Here is a 19731-nt window from a genome sequence, read left to right as displayed (position 1 = left end):
CCTGGAGTGATGTTGAGCAGACTGAGCTGCTGCTGTGAGACTGATATACCTGCTCTGGGAGTCACAAGGCCAGTTCCTGGCTTGTGGATTGGCTGAAGCCCAGCACAGGAGGAAATCAGCACCTTACAGATGGCTCCCGGGGCGCTTGGCTCCCGGCCCCGCTGGGTATTGACATGCCAGGTGCAGGGGGCGAGGTGCAGCGCCAGGGAGGAAATTGGGGAGGCAGGAGCACTGAGGTGGGGCTGAGCGGGCAGGTGCTGAGGCGCTGCGGCTGGCTGGCCAGCAGAGAGGAGGAGCAGCAGCTCGGCTCTGGAGGGCCCAGCTGCAGCTTCACACAGGGCGCTGCCAGAGCCTGGCAGGCGGCTGGCTGAAGTGGCACTTTGTGATCTGGCACGGGCGGGAGCTAGCTCCCCACAGCTGAACGCTCCGCAGCGCCGGTGGATTCAGATCCAAACCAGGATCTGGCTCCAAATTCACAGCTGGCCCCTTCCCCCGATCTGGAGCGGCCCGCACCGTGTGGGGGTGGTTGATTTCACAAGAGAGGTGGCTTCCCACAGACTCTCCAACTCCCTCACTGTGACGAAGTGGGACTGTTCTTAATGTTTCCTCTGAATACTGTAGGGGTGCCTCAGTTTCCCCTATGCATTTCTTAAGTCTCTAGGTGGGGAGATAAAGGGGCACTTGGTAGACATGCGCCGCCCGGCCAGGAGCTCGGGGAAGGCTCGGTGTGGCTGGCGATGCAATGGAAAAGCAGAGGCGGGCAATAGAAGATTCTCCTACCTGGAGTCAGGAGTGGGCAGAAGCCAGCGTGTATATGGGCCACCCACTTTCTGCTACCAGTGGCGGAGCTGAAACGGCCGGATCAGCTTTCCCAGCGGCACGTGCCAGCTCTCGCTCTGCCAGAGACAAGCCTGGCAGTGAGGGGATGAGGCTTTGGCAGCCAGCAGGGGTCGTGTCACAATGGGCAGGCGAGTCACAAGCCAGTCAATGTGTGACTGCCCAGCCATGGGATGCCCCAGCCCAGACTAGTTCTGGCCTCGCCGGGGCTTTAGAGCCTCTCCTTCCCCACCGGGGTCATGGGAGGGACCTTCCGCTCCCCACAGTCACAGACTTTAGGCCGGAAGGGACCGCTGGGCTCATCTAGTCCCAGCTCCTGCAGACCCCAGGCCAGAGCCCCTCCCCGCATCCATACAGCTGGAGCCGGGGGGGGGGGGTCTCCGGATCCCCGAGTGGGAGAATCAGTTCCATCCCGGTTCCTCCTCCTTGTGACAGCGCAGAACAGGGGTTCCCGAACGCTCCCCTCCCCCAGCTCCCAGCCCACGCGGGCGGCTCTTTGCGCCTGCCCAAGCTGCTGGGCGCCTTGGCCATAGGATGTAAAATGGCCCCATCTCTGCTTCCCCTCCCACCGCGGCAACAACACAAAAGCTGCTTTAAGAGCAGCCCCCCACCCCAGCTGAGTCTCAGGCCTTGCTAGCCGCTCAGTGCCACGGCAGCCCCAGGAGATGATTGCTGCGGGAGTCTCGGCCCAGGGGGAGGCAGTGACTCCTAGAAGCAGGGAGAGCAGCAGCACCAGAGATCAGGGAGGCTGGCAATGCCAGTGGCTGGCTGGGGTCTGACAGCCCAGGCACCCAGAGCAGACTGTCAAAGGCCAAATCCCTCTCACCACCGGTTCTGTAGCTCCCCCTTGCTTTTGGTCTGTCTTAGGCACCATCCTGGCCCTCATCCCCGTGGCATCAGAGCACTGTCCAACCTCGATTGCATTTATTCTAACCGCCCCCTGCAGGGCAGGGCCTGGCTGCTACCCCCACTGAACAGACAGGGAACTGCAGCACAGAGGGAATAAGGGATTTGCCCGAGGCCACGCAGAGCATCTGTGGCAGAGCTGGGAATTGACTATGGGTCTCCTGGGTCCCAGGATGGCACCTTCTCTTCCAACCTCCTGCCCCCTTTGTCCCTGGTTCAGTGTGAGCTGGGAGAGACATCTTGCCCCAACTCATCCCAGACACTAATGCTAAGCCACAGGATGGCAGCATCTAGTGTCAGTGGAGTCCAAGCACCATTTCAACCCCACAGTTTTGGATGAACTTCCCACAAGGGGAGGTGAAGAGCACCCCCAGCAACACACACACACACCCCACTCCTGGTGGTGGGAGGGGAACAGGAGAAAGAACAAAAGAAGTAAGAGATGAAGAGAAAGGAAGGAGGGATGGAGGAAAAGGTAAAACGAAAAGGACAAACCCTAATGTCCCCAGTGATTCTACGGGACAAAATCCCAGGGAGGGAATAAAATTCTGCCACCTTAAACTAGTGTTTTCCATGCCTAGAATTCAGCTGGCACCAGATGGATCAGACTCAGCAGGTTCCAAAACCTCTTGGAGGCTCTTACCTTCTCAACAGGGACGTCAGTTTTCTAGTAAAATCAGTAAAAGGAAAGGAGAAAACTCGAAAGAGGCTCCTGCTCGCACTCACATATGTGAACCCTAATACTCTCTCAGTCCTCAAAGAGAGACCTCGAGAAGGAGACTTGCTGAAGCAAAGCCACAGGGGTCTCTGAGGTTTCCCTGGCCCTGCGCCCCTGTCCTGCCTGGCTGATGTCAGCATCTCTCTGTGAGGTCACCACCTCCCTAACACCTTTGACCAATAGGCTGAGGTCCTGCAAAAGGCCTTTGTGATGTCACTGCCACACCCACCCATCCCCTGAAGTGCTAATGTCCTGCCGCTGGCCTGACACTTTGAAGGTTTGAGCTACTCTCTGTGGATCACCCCACTCAATGCCTGTTCATTCTAGGAAGCAAGCCGGCTAGACAGTAAAACATCAGAGGCTGCTCCCAATGCTACACTCAGTGTTTCCACAATTAGTAGACTTTATGGCCAGAAGAGACCTTTAGAGCATCTCATCTAACCCCCTGCATATCATAGGCTTCCTGTATAGTACAATAGTTACTTTTTGGGCACACACATTCCAGAAAGGCATCTAGTCTTCATTCAATGACATCAAGAGATGGAGAATCCACCACTTTCCCTTTTAGTGAGTGCCAGGGGGCTCCATTTCCCCTTCCACTAGCTCCCCATTTACAGTGAGCCAGAGCAGTACCTGCAGCAGGGAGCGGGAGTTGCTGATGGCCTCAGAGGCACAGCCCCTGCAGTGTCTCAGGCACCTGGCGCAAGTGCCGGATGATGCGGAGCTGGTGCATCACTTTGGCCGTGACGTCCTCCTGCTGCAAGGGAACGAGAACCTGTCAGAGACTCAAACGCCCCGAGGAATCAGGGGGAATTAAGGGCACCTGGAACCAGCAGTATTTCCACCCAGCACCTGCCCACCACTGAGGGATGAATTCACCTCCTGAACCCCAGAATGGAGTCTTCTTGTCCTTTCTAGTAACCTCCAGTGCCAACCCCCCTCCTTGTAGGGTGAGCTCCTGCTACCTCCCCCTCAGTGCCCTTGACAGCTGTTCCACCTCCAAACCACAGCTCAAGTTATCAGAACCCTCTTCTCCACCCCCACCCAGGTTGGGCAGGGAGGCGGCTCTAGCAGGGGGGGTAGGAGGGATTCTGGCAGCAGTGAAGTGGGTTGCGGGGAGGTTGAGATCTTGCCCCAACTCATCCCAGACACTAATGCTAAGCCACAGGATGGCAGCATCTAGTGTCAGTAGAGTCCAAGCACTATTTCAACCCCACAGTTTTGGATGAACTTCCCACAAGGGGAGGTGAAGAGCACCCCCAGCAACACACACACACACACAAACACACACACCACTCCTGGTGGTGGGAGGGGAACAGGAGAAAGGACAAAAGAAGTAAGAGATGAAGAGAAAGGAAGGAGGGATGGAGGAAAAGGTAAAACGAAAAGGACAAACCCTAATGTCCCCAGTGATTCTATGGGACAAAATCCCAGGGAGGGAATAAAATTCTGCCACCTTAAACTAGTGTTTTCCATGCCTAGAATTCAGCTGGCACCAGATGGATCAGACTGAGCAGGTTCCAAAACCTCTTGGAAGCTCTTACCTTCTCAACAGGGACGTCAGTTTTCTAGTAAAATCAGTAAAAGGAAAGGAGAAAACTCGAAAGAGGCTCCTGCTCGCACTCACATATGTGAACCCTAATACTCTCTCAGTCCTCAAAGAGAGACCTCGAGAAGGAGACTTCCTGAAGCAAAGCCACAGGGGTCTCTGAGGTTTCCCTGGCCCTGCGCCCCTGTCCTGCCTGGCTGATGTCAGCATCTCTCTGTGAGGTCACCACCTCCCTAACACCTTTGACCAATAGGCTGAGGTCCTGCAAAAGGCCTTTGTGATGTCACTGCCACACCCACCCATCCCCTGAAGTGCTAATGTCCTGCTGCTGGCCTGACACTTTGAAGGTTTGAGCTACTCTCTGTGGATCACCCCACTCAATGCCTGTTCATTCTAGGAAGCAAGCCGGCTAGACAGTAAAACATCAGAGGCTGCTCCCAATGCTACACTCAGTGTTTCCAAAATTAGTAGACTTTATGGCCAGAAGAGACCTTTAGAGCATCTAATCTAACCCCCTGCATATCATGGGCTTCCTGTATAGCACAACAGTTACTTTTTTGGAAAACACATTCCAGAAAGGCATCTAGTCTTCATTCAATGACATCAAGAGATGGAGAATCCACCACATTCCCTTTTAGTGAGTGCCAGGGGGCTCCATTTCCCCTTCCACTAGCTCCCCATTTACAGTGAGCCAGAGCAGTACCTGCAGCAGGGAGCGGGAGTTGCTGATGGCCTCAGAGGCACAGCCCCTGCAGTGTCTCAGGCACCTGGCACAAGTGCCGGATGATGCGGAGCTGGTGCATCACTTTGGCCGTGACGTCCTCCTGCTGCAAGGGAACGAGAACCTGTCAGAGACTCAAACGCCTCGAGGAATCAGGGGGAATTAAGGGCACCTGGAACCAGCAGTATTTCCACCCAGCACCTGCCCACCACTGAGGGATGAATTCACCTCCTGAACCCCAGAATGGAGTCTTCTTGTCCTTTCTAGTAACCTCCAGTGCCAACCCCCCTCCTTGTAGGGTGAGCTCCTGCTACCTCCCCCTCAGTGCCCTTGACAGCTGTTCCACCTCCAAACCACAGCTCAAGTTATCAGAACCCTCTTCTCCACCCCCACCCAGGTTGGGCAGGGAGGCGGCTCTAGCAGGGGGGGCAGGAGGGATTCTGGCAGCAGTGAAGTGGGTTGCAGGGAGGTTGAGATCTTGCCCCAAGTCATCCCAGACACTAATGCTAAGCCACAGGATCGCAGCATCTAGTGTCAGTGGGGTTCACGTGGCTCAGACCAGACACCTGGGCTGGGGACCCGCCCCCATAGTACTGGTCGAGTGCGTGGCCCAGGGTGTTCACAGCCCCCTCCTCACCCCTCCCTGAGCCCAGCCTGGCTCCTCACCTGGAACAAAGCAGCAGCGCCCATCGGCCTCACTACTGCCTGAGTCCCAGGTGCTGCTGCTGTCCCCTGGGGAGTGGGCCGAGCTGCTGGTGCTGCGACAGGGATCCTCCACCTCCTGCCCTGGGGAGGCTGGGAGGTCCTCAGGGACTAGGCAGGGCGATGCCTACTGCTGAGAATCAGGGCTGGGCTCTTGGGGCCGGTGCTTCCCACACAACAAGCCCCAGAGCCACCCTGCCCGGCTCCCCTTCTGGGCTGGGTCCTGCCTGAGCAGCCGCATTCTGGGCCAGCTCCATTTTGGCCTGGCTGGTGGCTCTCTCATCTCAGTGCCTGCGCCAGGAGCGGCTTTCCTCTGCCAGAAGGCTGGGCACTTCCACCTCCTCGCTCGGCCGGGAGTTCCTTCCCCGCCAGCAGGGACGGAGAAGCCGCTTTGCTCCTGGGGAAGATGGCAGCTGCTTCCCTCAGGCTCTGGGGCCACCTGCAGAGCCTTCTTCCTGAACCTCCTCAGGAGCCTGGACAGCCTGGAACCGAGCAGGGAGCAGGCGTGAGTCTGGGGTCAAGGCAGCCTCTCACTAACCAGCCTCTTTGGTCCCTCCCCATCCCTGCCGAAGCCAGAGCCTGTATAAAGTGCTCTCAAATGAGCTCCAGACCAACAACAGTTCATGAACTGCGCAGAGACAATTAATGTAGAGAAGCAGCAAAATTCGTCAAACAGATGACTGGTTATGACTTATTTACTTGTTCTTAAAAGAGAACAAAAAGGACCTGAGTCTCCTCCCTGTCAATAACCCCCTGCTCAACCAATCAGGGTAGAGACTGAGGGGCGGGAGGCTGAGAGTTCTCACCAGAGAGCCCAAAGGAAGGCCCAGGTCACCGGTAGGGATCACTGTCCGAGGACTATTTCAGCCCCACTTTCTTGGGTGGACCTCCCACAATGGGAGATGCAGAGCACCCCCCGCAACACGCAACACACACACTCACACACACACACTCACACCTCCTGGTGGTGGGAGGGGAACAGGAGAAAGGACAAAAGAAGTAAGAGATGAAGCGAAAGGAAGGAGGGATGGAGGAAAAGGTAAAACGAAAAGGACAAACCCTAATGTCCCCAGTGATTCCACGGGACAAAATCCCAGGTGGGCTATAAAATTCTGCCACCTTGAACTAGTGTTTTCCATGCCTGGAATTCAGCTGGCACCAGGTGGATCAGACTGAGCAGGTTACAAACCTCTCCGAGGCTCTTACCTTCTCAACAGGGACGTCTGTTTTCTAGTAAAATCAGTAAAAGGAAAGGAGAAAACTCGAAAGAGGCTCATCCTCGCGCTCACGTACGTGAACCCTAATACTCTCTCAGTCCTCAATGAGAGACCTCGAGAAGGAGACTTGCTGAAGCAAAGCCACAGGGGTCTCTGAAGTTTCCCTGGCCCTGAGCTCCGTCCTGCCTTGCTGATGTCAGCATCTCTCTGTGAGGTCACCACCTCCCTACCACCTTTGACCAATAGGCTGAGGTCCTGCAAAAGGCCTTTGTGATGTCACTGCCACACCCACCCATCCCCTGAAGTGCTAATGTCCTGCTGCTGGCCTGACACTTTGAAGGTTTGAGCTACTCTCTGTGGATCACCCCACTCAATGCCTGTTCATTCTAGGAAGCAAGCCGGCTAGACAGTAAAACATCAGAGGCTGCTCCCAATGCTACACTCAGTGTTTCCAAAATTAGTAGACTTTATGGCCAGAAGAGACCTTTAGAGCATCTAATCTAACCCCCTGCATATCATGGGCTTCCTTTATAGCACAACAGTTACTTTTTTGGAAAACACATTCCAGACCTCCAGGATAAAATGATAAGGCGTATCATTGAACAGAGCGAGCAGCCCAACTAAACTGGCTGTGAGCTCCAGGAAATAACAATTCCAGTGGCAGGAAGTTGAAGCCAGACAAAATATGGTGCAAATTTTTCACAATGTGTGTACTTAAATCACTGGAACAAGGGACATGGTGGAGTCTCCATCTCCTGTAGTCCTTCAATCAGAATTGTAAGTCTCTTCCTTAAAAATAAATAAATTAATAAAGAATTGCTCTAGCTCACCCATAAGTTACTGGGCTGGATGCAGGAATCACTGGGAGAAATTCTCTGGCCTGTGTCATACAGAAGATCAGATTAAATGATCATAAAAGTGCCTTCTGGCCTTAACATCTATGACTCTGTGGAATGTATGAGGGGCTGAGGATTAGAAACCTTAAGTGCCAAGTTGCAGTAGCAGGTGAGCAGTTACTCCACAGCCTTAGTAAGGAAGGGGAGGACATGTGGCCTATTGCCTCCCCCCCCCCCCCCCCCCCCCCCCGCGCGCTCTCTCTCTCACACACACATTTGTGACCAGGATTCGTATGACAATTGTCTACAGAGATGACATAAATAAATAAAAATAAAATAAATTAATGGAGATATCCTATCTCCTAGAACTGGAAGGGACCTTAAAAGGTCATGGAGTCCAGCCCCCTGCCTTCACTAGCAGGACCAAGTACTGATTTTGCCCCAGATCCCTAAGTGACCCCCTCAAGGATTGAACTCATAACCCTGGGTTTGTAGGCCAATGCTCAAACCACTGAGCTATCCCTCCCCCCATACAGAGAGGACAGATTGCGCCAGTGGTAAAAATAAGTGCCAGCAGGTTAAGCGTTAACAGTCTCAGACCCACGCAGATGAAGATTTAACAGCAATCAGTGCTGTAATTCTCTACTCATGCCTCTGGCCTGTTTGTTTGAGAAGTTCAGTTATTTATTGGGACAAGTTTAAAGAATGAAGCAAGGGGGATGCAGCACTATATTGTATTTATAGTCTCTTTAAAATTAGTTGTTTAATCACCAGAAGGCCTCCCATTATCAGGGGCCTCTCACATGAAGTAGATACACGCAGAGGCTGTATGCTGAAAGGTTGTAGGAGCCATCTTGTCATGTTATAACGAGAGTTCTGGTTTAAACTTTATATCCCTGGTCCTGCTCTGTTTCCTGAATTCTGTAGCACACTCATAAGGAAGATACTCTCAGTTGCCTGGCAATGCTAGAAAGCAAGATACCCCTAGTGTAAATACGGTTATACTGGCAAAGCTGTGACCATTCCCCGTAAAACTTGATTTGCTCAGGGTGGGTGAAATAAGGTGGTACAAAGTCACTTTGCCGGTATAAACCACCAGGACCGTTTTGCTGGTATAGTTTATGTAGTAGGAAGAGGGCCTGAAACATAAGCCCTTGTATCAGAGGCCTGGTGTGAGGCCTGAGGCCTGAACTAGGGTGACCAGATGTCCCGATTTTATAGGGACAGTCCTGATTTTTGGGTCTTTTTCTTATATAGGCTCCTATTACACCCCACCCCCGTCCCGATTTTTCACTGTCTGGTCACCCTAGCCTGAACTAAAGTAGTTTTGTTGATATAAAGCAAAGAAGCAAAGTCGGGTTTTGCCTGCTTGCAAGCAGACAGAATCTGGCAAGAATAGGGCTGATATTGCAGAAACACACATTCCTAAGTAGTGTTAGGCACAAATATATGCAAACACATTCCAGAAAGGTGGCACCAGAACACCTGGATAGCAAACACGTTCCCCAAAGAGAACAGGAACACGCTGACCCATCTTAAGGAAAAAGTCAAGATGACAGCATGATGGATAGAGATTTTTTGATCAAACCAACATGTACAAGGTAATGGGTGGCTCCTGGATACATCAATGGGTGGCACCCTAATACGTCAGAGGGTGGCACCCTGGTACATCAGGAGTAATGAGTAACTTGTTTGTATCTGTGTATAAAGATGTATCTCAGAGAGGGTGTCTTTGTCTGGCCAAGGGGAAAATGGAAAGTCGGGGCCATTCACTGAGCTGGTCCATTGCCACAGGCATACATGTGTTAGTGTACCTGTAACCATTGAGCCAGGGCATTAGTACCATGCCTTGTCAACAATAAACCTGACCAAGTACCTTTGCTGAAAACCGAGTCTGTGAATTTATTGGGTGGTTCAATCACAGCCTGCTGTCTCTGCTATCTGCGCAGAGCTGGAAAGCACGCTGAAAGAACACACACACAGCCAAATATCTATCAACATCTGAAGACAGTGTACTCTGGCATAGCTACTAGGAACAAACTCCTAGGGTAGACCTGGGCTGTAGCACCATGGGCTGCTGCAGGTTTTCGTGACTACGTTGCTAAACAAAGACCTTGTGAAGCTGCAGTGATTTAACACAAGGTGTAAGTTGAAAACCATCTAGTTAAACTGGTGCAAAAAGCCACATGAAACTGATTTTTGTGTAAAAGAGGCCTTTTGTTTTATTGTTTATTTTAACTCAGTTTGGAACAGGTTTAACTAAACCAGTGATAGCTGCCTTTAAACCAGGGGTCTCAAGGTCCCGGCCTGCGGGCCATCTGTGGCCCAAGAACCTCCCCACTGCAGCCTGCGGAGGAGAAACGCATGCAGACACGCTGCCAGCAATGTTTGCTGCAGGCGCGGCCCCTGCAGCTTCCATTGGCTGGGGGAGAGGGACAGAGATACCATCACTAATGGCTGGGCAGAGTCAGCCATGGAGGCAGCATCATTAGTTGCCGGGCAGAATCAGCCATGGAGGCAGCATCATTAGTTGCCGGGCAGAGTCAGCCATTGAGGCAGCATCACGTTTTTCCACAATGAATATAAACAAGTCAAAATACCGAACACAACTATCTGATGCACACCTTGCTGCAATCCTGAAAGTTTCAACTGCACAGTCACTGAGGCCAAACATCAACAAACTGACAGAACTGAAGCATTGCCAGGTGTCTGGCAAACACTAAAAACTCTCTGGCAGGCGAAGAATTGTATAAAGTTGCATAACAGTTTTATTATTTCTAAGAAACTCAAAATAAAAAAATACAATATAAACGTTTTCTTTTCTGAACACCATCTTCAGTGACACTAGTGGCCCACTGGGAGGATTTGAGGACTGGCACTGGCCCTAAGGTAAATTGAGTTTGAGACCCCTGCTTTAAACGGATGTAGGAGCATCCACATAGGAGTTCGCACTCATCTAAATAAACTGGATTAAAAACCAATTTAATTTAAACGGATACAACTTTCCCATGCAGAGAAGGCCAGAGGCTCTAAGGCCTGGTCTACACTTAAAATGTAGATTGACACAGCTATGTCACTCAGGGGTGTGAAGAATTACAATAGAGTGCTTCTATTGAGCTAGCTCCTGTTGCTTGGGAAGGTGGATTACCTACAGCAATGGGAAACCCTGCCATCGCTTTAGTCTGCATCTGCACTATGGGGTTGCAGCGGCATAGCTAGAGTGCCACTGTAGCCCCCCTAGTGTAGGAAAGCCCCAAGTCACATTCTGGCAGCCTCGTTGTGAAAAGGCACCAGGAGCTGCTTGGCAGCTCTGCCTGGGGAGATCATGGTGTATTTATTACCTAACTGAATATTATCTCATTCTTTGCTGAGCAGTGGAAGCTGAGACCAAAAGGGTGAAATCCAACAAGGTTTATTACGACAACAATGAAGCAACACCCATATTTACACTTCCTGTTTCCTGTTGGCTTCTAAACAAAGACTACAGCTCTCAGCAATCAATGCTGGATCTAGCAACACCACATTTCCCTCGTCTTAGAACAAACTCAATCTTACGGCAGTAATACGAATCCAATAACCTGCTACTATAATAAACATAAATTAGGTAGCGAATGTAGAGATCAAAGTTGGTTACCTAAGAAATAAAAGTAAATTCACAATCTGAGTTCTATAAACTAAACAGGATAGTATAGTTCCTCAATACACAGGCTGGGACTCTTTTCCAGCCTGAAACCGCCCTCCCACATACAAAGTCTTTGTCCTCCAAACATGTTTCCAGGTGTTGAGTTGTGAGGGGGAGTGAGGCCAAGTGATGATGTCACTTCCCCTCTTTTATAGTTTCTTCCAGCTTGTTGGAAAAATCCTTTGCTGTGGTGTGGGGATCAGGTAGTCTCCATTGGTCAAGCAGTCTCCATTGTCTACGTGTTCTCTCTGAGAAGTTTCCACTGTATACAGTTTCTGAGATCCTTTCCTTGATGGGTGTTGATGAGCCATTAACCCCTGTCTGCCTCCTCCATTGTTGCACCTGAAAGGTTGGTTGTGGGTGTTCCCAACCTCACAACATATTTCAGTAACACATACATAGCAAAACTTCATAACTTCCTATACCATGATAGCACATACAATCCAACAGGATATTAATGTTCAACAGATCAAGACTTTTAAAATGATACCTCTCAAGGCAAACTTGGTACAAAACATATCATAATTCTATGACAGTGATGAATATGGGAGTTCCAGAGTGCTACTCTGAGGTACAGAGTGTCATAGTCCTTTTTAGAAACAATTTTCAGTGGGGAAGTGAACCTGGGTTCTCCTTTTCCTAACATTCCAGGTTTTCATACTCCTATAAACAAGCCACATTTGAATTTCAGTTCCCTGACCCCACAGCATTTATCTGCATCTTATATTTTTGTGGTTTTCATTGAACTGTTTGTCTGATATCCGGCAGCAATGATATATCAGATATAGGCCCATGTAATCCAGCAATGTTTAATTTAGTATGCATCTCTCTACCGTGCAATAATTCAGCAGGTGACTTTTGTGTTGTGGCATGGCGTGTAGCCCTGTAGATTTAAAAGTAATCGTAGTGAAGGTTGTCCACACTTTTCTTTCCAGCATAGCTGTCTCCAGACTGTCTTTCAAACTTCTATGGAATTGTTCAATTTCTCAATCAATTTGATTGTAATACATGATTATTTTCTACATGTAATGTTAAAGTGTCACAGAATCGTAGAAGATTAGAGTTGGAAGAGTCTTCAGAAGGTCATCTAGTCCAACCCCCTGCTCAAAGCAGGACCAATCCCCAACTAAATCATCCCAGCCAGGGCTTTGTCAAGCTGGGCTTTACAAACCTCTATGGATGGAGATTCTACCACCTCCCTAGGTAACGCATTCCAGTGCTTCACCACCCTCCTAGTGAAATAGTGTTTCCTAATATCCAACCTAGACCTCCCCACTGCAACATGAGATGATTGCTCCTTGTTCTGTCACATGCCACCACTGAGAACAGCCGAGCTCCATCCTCTTTGGAACCCCCCTTCAGGTAGTTGAAGGCTGCTATCAAATCCTCCTTCACTCGTCTCTTCTGCAGACTAAATAACCCCAGTTCCCTCAGCCGCTCCTCGTAAATCATGCGCCCTATCCCCCTAATCATTTTTGTTGCCCTCCGCTGGACTCTCTCCAATTTGTCCACATCCTTTCTGTAGTGGGGGTGCCCAAAACTGGACCGACCCCTGGGGCACTCCGCTTGTTGCCGGGTGCCAACTAGACATCAAGCCGTTGATCACTACCCATTGAGCCCGACAATCTAGCCAGCTTTCTATCCACCTTATAGTCTATTCATCCAATCCATACTTCTTTAACTTGCTGGCAAGAATGTGTGAGACTGCTTTGCTAAAGTCAAGCTATATCACGTCCACGACTTTCCCCATATCCACAGAGCCACTTATGTTCCCTTCTGCCAGAAAGGTTTCAAATTCCAGTGAGGAAAATTGTGTTCCATTGTCCAACACAAATTTTTCAGGTTCCCTTCCCTGCTAAAGACAATCGACACGAACTTGATGAGTGTAGCAGAGATGACATATAAATATAATAATGGACATATAATATCAATGGCAAGCTTTTCCCATGTGGCATCTGGAAGAAGAACAGGCTGTAATGGTGGCACATGATCACCACCATTTTGTCATGTAACTGGCTAGTAATGCACGTTTTTACAGCTGCTTCAACCTGAGCATGCATTCTTGACCCCAATACACGTCACATAGACACTCTTTCATTCTGTCAGTCCCTTGATGTGTATCATGTGCCAGATGTATGAATTTTGTCTGCAGTGTGTCAGGTACAATCAACCAGTCAGTACCTCATAATACCCATCCGTCTAGTACAGAATTGTTTTGAGTACGCTACAGTAAAGGGGCAAAGCTGGATCAAGCATTTGGGGTTGTGTAGCCATTTTGTTATCAGCTGTTCCTGCAATCTTGGTTGAATGGGGCATGCTAAGTAAGCAGCTTTGAATTATTCTTGTGTAACGGATGTGGGGGTGCCTGCTATAAGTGCAACTACATTGTCACCATCTGTCGGCAAGGGCAGGCAGGACAAGCTTCACATTTTGAATTCCCAGCCTTTATTCTGTGACATACATGAAAGACAGTAGTCTTGCTGACCATCTAGCAATCTGGCCTCCCACTCGTCCAAGTCCTTTAGAAGTTAACAGTGTCGTCAAAGCGCTATGATCTGTATGCGACTTGAAAGTCTGGCCCCAGAGCTAAGTTCTCCATTTTTCCATAGTCCATAGCAAGCAAGTGCTTTCTTTTCAACAGATGAATATTTCCTCTCAGCTTCTGTAAGTGTTCTTCAAGCAAATGCAACAGTGTCCTCCATGTTGTCATCCTGGATTTGAGTAAGTGTTGCTCCCAGTCTGTAGTCTGAGGCAGGGTCAAACAATGCAAGTGCTGGACTATTTTCAATCAAATCTTTCACTGTTTCAAAACAACTTGTGCAACAGTCATCCAGGCCAAGCTCGAGATTCCCTGGAGTATGTTTGTAACGGTGACGGAAGTGTTGTTCAGAATAAACTTGGCATACCATGACATAAAAACTAAGAAAGCATGTAAGGTTTGTGTGTCTCTTGGAGGTGGTGGTTTTTAACCACCATGATGTGGTCCAGGTCAGGTTTCAATCCAATCTCCAAAATTATGTGCCCCAGAAATAACAACTCTGTTTGTCAGAATTGGCATTTGGCGAAATTCAGTTTCAGCCCTGCAGTTTTGATGTGGTTTAGTACTAGGGTGACCAGATGTCCCGATTTTATAGGGACCGTCCTGATTTTTGGGTCTTTTTCTTATATAGGCTCCTATTAACCCCCACCCCCGTCCTGATTTTTCACACTTGCTGTCTGGTCACCCTATTTAGTACTGCATGGAAATGGTTTTCATGTTCCTCGCAAGTCTTCCCAAACACAATAATTTCATCCAAATAATACTGGACTCCAGGCTGATTCTTCAGAATCACTGACATTATTCTTTGGAAAATGCTGGGTGCCAATACAAGTCCGTATGGTGCATGTTTCAAGTGGAATAGATCCTCAAGTGTAATAATGCTGTGAGATCTCTCTGTCCTCCTGTAGTATAACTTGGTGATATGCATTCTGTAGATCGAGAGTAGAAAATGTCTTTGTGTCACAAAGATCCACCAATGCTTCTTCTATGTGTGAGTGGATAGCTGTCAATCACAATGGCTTTATTAGGCTCCCTTAAATCTATGCTAAGACAAATACCTCCAGTCTTTCTCTTTATCACTACTATTGGTGAGACTCATTCAGATGATGCAATCTCTTCAATAACACCATTTTGTACTAATTTTTTAACCTCTTGTGCTACAGCATCCCTGACGGAGAATGGTAGAGAGGGAAATTCTGTCATACAGCTGTCACTTGAGGTCAAAATTTAATTTCGTGAGCAAATCCAAATGCACAGCCACTGGGGCTCCTCTGTACCATCCTCGTTAAGAGCAGAGACCAGAGTTTGTGCTGTAGTGGTGCCAGGTGGGGTGAAAGCAATGTGCCCATTGCCTGCCTACATGTTTAGTGAGGGAAACAAATCGCTGTTTAGGATAGCGGTACCCCTAGGCATAGGACAGAATTCTGCCGGTACACATTATGTATCAAATGTCAGGGTTGCAGGTAGTCAACCAAGCACAGGGATGTGGTTCATCAAGTAGCACACTAGGTGTAAGCTCAGTTCAGTAACTGATACATGTCCAAAGAATTGCAAGCAAATCAATTCAGGTAGTATAGAAACTGCTGAGCCAGTGTTCAACATTCATTCCACCACCTGGGGCTTCACTCCTGCTGCAGCAGAGACATGAACAGCACACGTTATTTTATCCACAGTGTCTGTGGAGCTGCTTCCATCCACACCCAATGCAGTAAGTTACCTCTGGCATGGTAACTGCACGTACTTGTTGATTAGGATGGGTTGCTTTAGCATACCTTAGGGAAATGTCCGCTCTTTTTGCAGGCCACTGAGCTCCCTCTGCAAGCTTTCCAGTATAGTCCAGGGATCGGCAACCTTTGCCACACAGCCTGCCAGGGTAAGCCCCTGGCGGGCCTGGCTGGGATGGTTTGTTTACCTGCTGCGTCCACAGGTTCGGCTGATCGCAGCTCCCACTGGCTGCGGTTCACTGTCCCAGGCCAATGGGGGCTGCAGGAAGCGGCGCAGCCTGAGGGATATGCTGGCCACCCTTCCCGCAGCCCCCATTGGCCTTGGACGGTGAACCGCGGCCAGTGGGAGCTGCGATCGGCCAAAGCAGCGGACACGGCAGGTAAACAAACTGGCCCAGCCTGCTAGGGGCTTTCCCTGGCAGGCCACGTGCCAAAAGTTGCCGATCCCTGTGTAGTCTGTAGTGGGGTGTTACATTCACAGTGGTGACATTCTTTTCCTTGTGTGTTTTGAAATCACTGGGCATGTTACTTCTCATTTACATTGCCCTTGTAATTTTTCAGTTGCCTTGTTGTAGTCCAGATGTAGTGGTTGCACGGCTTGCATCGCACCTGCTGTTCCCTGAGCTCATTATATTCACCTCCACCATTGCTGACTCGATGTGATTAGCAATGGTTACAGCTTTCTGCCATTTCAATTCTGGTTCAAGCAGTAGATGTTCTCTAATACGAGGCACAGCTGTTTTCTCCATGAGCCGATCTCAAATAATTTCATCTGCCATGTTGCCAAAAATCACATGTGACAATCAGTTCCCTTAAAGCAGCAATATACTGATCTGTCAATTCCCCTGGTTTCCACGCTGGTGGAATTTATAGCATGCAGCTACCACATTCACTTTAGACACACACAAAAATTAATGCACAGAGTGCTGTATCATATTTATTATTCAGAAGGGAAGAGTGTAACATATAGCTGCCCTTCTGCTCCAAGGCACTTAAATAAGCAAAGCACATTTTCTTACTTCAGAGAGTTCTCTGTCATTAGCTGCAAGGACATCGTACTCAGATACTCTTATCCAAGCATTAAAAGCAATTGGAAGCTCTCCTAGGCTTTGAAGAAAGGGTGCAGGTGGATTCAGGGGCAGGAGAGCCATCCTAGTCACCACTTTGTTGAGCAGTGGAGGCCAAGACCAAAAAAGTGAAATCCAACATCAAACAGCTCCAGAAGCAGCTGCTGCAGCAGCCCCTGGCCTCAGCACATACAGATGCGCTTACCCTTCCTGCTAGTTCTCTAACCTCAAAGACTACAGCTCCCAGAAATCAATACTGTATCTAGCAATATCACACGGGGCTCTGCTAGGCCTTGTTTGCACACTGGGGGGAGTTGGGTTGGGGACTCTCAAGTATTCATAGAATGTCCCCACAAAGCATGGCAGGGAGGCAACTGACAATTCATTCTCTAATCAAAGAATCTGCATTGCCTTTGTTGTAATAACCTGGAGCTACCCCCTCTCTGAGCCCTGAGTATTTTTCCAGGGGAAACCCCTCACTTCACACGAGTCCCAAAGTGGATTTGGATCTCAGTCAGTGTAGGTCAAAGACAAAGAAACATAATCAAAAGAAGAAATAAAAGATCTGGTCCTGCTGATGTAGATGCTGCTCTCTCTGTAGTTTCCAGCCCTTTCTAGGATGGACACTTCAAGTCATCAGAAAAGGATGTTTCTCTTTCTCCTGCACACACCCTTAGAAGTTGTGTGGCAAGAAACAAGAGCTGATTTTCAAGCATTTTTCTTCACCTTTTTATCTCCTCTTGCTGTTTTCTCCAAAATTAAAGGTCTAATAGTCTTTAAAAGTCTTTCATAGGTTCATTCACAGATTCATAGATTCCAAGGCCAGAAGGGACCATTATGATTCTGACAGCAGATCTTTTAGAAAAACAGCCAATCTTGATTTTAAAATTGCCAGTGAAGGAGACACCACCACAACCCTTGGTAAGTTGTTCCAATAGTTCAGTGGTTCTCAAACTTTTTTGTTTGGGGACCACTTGAAAATTGCTGAGGGTCTCAGCGGACCACTTAACGATCTTTCCAAAAGTTGTTGTACCATTAACTAACTATTGTAAAGCGCGTTGGATAAAAAAACACCTTAATAATAATTAACATTTTTTTTGTTCTACAAATAAAAGCACACAACTCATATTTTAATATCAGTATTCTTACCTTTCTAATGCGATGGATGTGCCTCTCTCCCCCACCACAGCCGACACAGAGCTGAGGCTGGGAAGGAGTGGGGTCTCTCCCTCACCACAGCAGCCACAGAGCTGGGACTGGGAAGGAGGGGGGTCTCTCCCCAGCCCCAGCAGCCAGAGAGCTGAGGCTGGGAACGAGGGCCTTCCCTCCCCAGCAGCCGCAGCCCTGGAGCTGGGGAAAGTCGCCTTTCTCTGGCTGCTGCAGCCCTGTACGTCCCAAATTCCCCCCACCGCCTCTTCTCACCCCACTGCCCCCTCCCACTTACCCCCTATTCCCCCCAAGGCCACAACCTCACCTTACATGTGTATCTTCTCCAGGGTCCAGGCACCTAATTAGTGGAGCCACGTCTGGGTGGGTGGCCCTTCATTCTCTCATGTGCGGCCTTAGAGGGAACTATCTGCGGACCACCTGAATGGAGCTCGCGGACCACAATTTGAGAACCACTGCAATAGTTAATTACTCTCACTATTAAAAAATTATGCCTGATTTCCAGTCTGAATTTCTCTAGCTTCGACTTCCTGCCATTAGCTTGTGTTACACCTTTCTCTGCTAGACTGAAGAGCCATTATCAAATATTTGTTCCCATGTAGGTACTTATAGATTTTCTCACAGTTCTTGCACAACAAAGATGTGAAAAGAACACCCGGAGTGTGGAGAGACACACATTGAAATCTGTTCGCTTATGCCCAGGGCATAGGCTCTTGAACAACTGATGGGAAATAACTGGCAGGTAGAAGGGAATTCTGGATACTCGCATGAAAATGAGACATATCAAGTTCCACATCAAAATTAATTATTATTCTGCTGGGAATTCAAATTAGCAGCCCAAGTTACTGACCTGTCACCTTCAGTTCCAGAGTGGCTTCCGCATAAAATCTGCTTGATCGGAAGAAACAGATAAACTGCCCATGGTCAGAGGGGGTGATGCTGCGTATACGCAGGACAACGCTTCCATCCACAATACCATCCTTCTGCAGCTCTGTTCTGCCCTGAGAATTTGGTATTTGCTGCTCAGCCTGATCTTTTTCATTCTGATACAGCTGGACAGGTTCAGAGAACTTGGATCGGTACCAGCGCACCTCCATCTTCTGAGCACTTGTGTTACGGAAGAGGTGACAGGGTAACAGGGCAGCTTCACCTGCAGAGCCCATGATGGGATGATCAGGTCCAATCACCTTGAAATTCACTGTTAAAGGAACCAAGACACACAGACAATTAGACCAGAGGGGAGCTGGATTGCTTTCATAGGTAATGAATGGTGATCTCTCACAACGGCCTAGGCTGCAACTTGACCAGCTCAAACTGAGCTAATGGTGTCTCACTGTGTCTGCACTGGAAAACAGGTCAAGTTAGGACAGGCTTAGCTAGCACATGTTAGCTAACCCTTGAGCTAAACTCAGCCACTTTTCCTAGTCAATACCAATCCAGAGAGAATTAAAAAATGGGTGATCTCTGTCTCTAAATGTTGTGAGCTGGTTAATGGCTGAAACCAGAACAATTAACCTGTGGAAGACTGTTTGCTAGACTGGAACCGAGGCAGGTGGCCTCTAGAGAGAAGGATGATACAGAACACCTGAAAGGAGAGGCTGTGTCTGTGACATGCTGTGGAGCTTAAGGCCTGGTCTACATGGGAAAGTTTTACTGGTTATCCAGGTGTAATTATACTGGTATAACTCCTATGTGGACCCCCTTATTCTGGTATAATAGTGACCTTTTTCAGTTTGCCTTAAACCCCTTCCCCAGTGCCATAAGCTAAACTGAAAAAAAAAAAAAAGTACTTTGTTTTGTATTTGTAACTTGCTATGTATCCTTTCAAATATAGATATTTGAAAAACAATAAAATATAGTACAAAATCCTTCTTTACCCCTTCCACTTATGACATTCTCTGCTTGGTAGCACATCACACAAAATGAAATTACAGCATGTGTCAGTCACATTCCGTTCAAATCACTCTGTTTCATATATTTGACTTATTTGTGTAATGTGCAATTCAAACTTTTGCAGCATAGATTCATAGATTCCAAGGCCAGAAGTGATCATCTAGTCTGATCTC

The sequence above is a fragment of the Emys orbicularis genome, chromosome 14 (assembly GCF_028017835.1).
Source record: "Emys orbicularis isolate rEmyOrb1 chromosome 14, rEmyOrb1.hap1, whole genome shotgun sequence".
In the NCBI taxonomy this organism is placed as follows: Eukaryota; Metazoa; Chordata; order Testudines; family Emydidae; genus Emys; species Emys orbicularis.
Note: the sequence above shows the minus strand (reverse complement) of the source record.